We start from the raw sequence: 1,622 nt of genomic DNA on the forward strand, positions 1-1,622 counted from the left end.
ATGATCCATTTCAAAGAACCAACGGACAAATACAGCGTCCGTCGGAGTTAACATTTCACGTAACTGACTTGTATAGCTTTTAAGGTGATCGGAATTAGCCGTGATTTTTACAATCGTGCTGATAATAATTTCCTGAGCGGACAACGCTTTTACAGTGGACATTGTTTCCAAATGCTCGGCAATGTCATTTTCTTCTCCGATTTCCAATTCTTTTACCATCCTAAGAAATTCATTTTTCAATTCCACTTCTAAATTAACAATCTCTTCTTTCTCGAATGGCTTATGATCGTCCATCATGCAACGAAGTGCGGTCCAATAAATATCGGTTTTAATCGAAAACATCTGCATGATGTCTTTTAGAGGATCTAAAAGAGCAGGCCAACATTGGTGTACACGGGTCTTAGACGGAAATGTTTTTCTCGTACGATCGAGTAGTTTTGAATTCGTATACGTCGTTAGCAGGTCCATGAACAATTTTACATGAAGCCACGCGTGGAAGAGCGTTCTCACTCGAATGCAATTCAACAACAACGTAGGATACCCAACAAAGTAGTGCTGCAACAATGGTAAATTTCGATTGATCGTCATGTTGTATTTATTGAAATAGGTTATTTGCGCGAACATCGAATTGACGCTTTACCAGTCCAGTTGGATTTCGAGCTTGGAATTATTTTGCGCGAAAGCCTCGTGATTTCCGTACAACCGAAGCAACATTACATTTTCTACAGTCATGAGGCGTGAGTACTTGTAAGCGCATTGTAACTTGTCGTTGTCGTATAGCGTTTCGATTTCCCACAAAACACCGTAATCACCGCGGGTAATGTCTAGGGATTCTTCCAAAAGATCAAAATCGGTGTATGCGTGGTACTTGTAAAATTCACCATCGGATTCGACCGATTGAAAATCCACAAAAAGCAGATCGTTTAGGAGTACGAAAAACGTGATTTGCCATTTGGCAGGTTCCCGTTGGGCTACAACTAACATGGATAAGATGCGAGTTACATGCAAATGATAATGTTTCACCAGCATTTCTAACGAACTCCTTTCCTCGCTATCCGTCGACTCCATGAACTTTGTTAGATTTTCAAAAATCAACACCATATACTCTCCGTTAACGCGCAGGATCGCTTCCATTAAAGTGTGATATTTTTTAACGGACTCCTTTTTGTCGGTACAATTTGATAGAGTTTCGCATTCAGACGAAAGCAAACGAATGTCGTTGTCGTCGAGTCCATACCTTTCCGAAGTTGACACATGGGTTAACGGTCTTAAGAATTCCTCGTCGTACACTTCTTCTTGTCGCCTCTGCTCTCTACATTTCTACATAATACAAAATCGAAATTAAATGCATTTTTATGCGTATCAACTTGGTGGTCGCTCGATGGTATCAATAAATACCTACTTATGCATGTAAAAATACGAAACATTCGAAAGGAGTATTTTGAGTATATTATTGTCGTATACGGTATTAACTCGATACGCACAACGTGATACCCTTTTAGAGATGTTATACTAGGATCCTTTAAAGTTAATCAAAGCCAATGCCCAGCCGCTTAAACCTTCCGGAACTATACTTCAGCCAGACGACTGATCCACACTAAGTAGTAATCAACCAGACGCCT

The sequence above is a fragment of the Adelges cooleyi genome, unplaced genomic scaffold, assembly GCF_023614345.1.
Source record: "Adelges cooleyi isolate 19-005CV unplaced genomic scaffold, UGA_ACOO_1.1 ACOO_flye_CR_arks_rails_tigmint_CR_PRNA_17, whole genome shotgun sequence".
Lineage (NCBI taxonomy): Eukaryota > Metazoa > Arthropoda > Insecta > Hemiptera > Adelgidae > Adelges > Adelges cooleyi.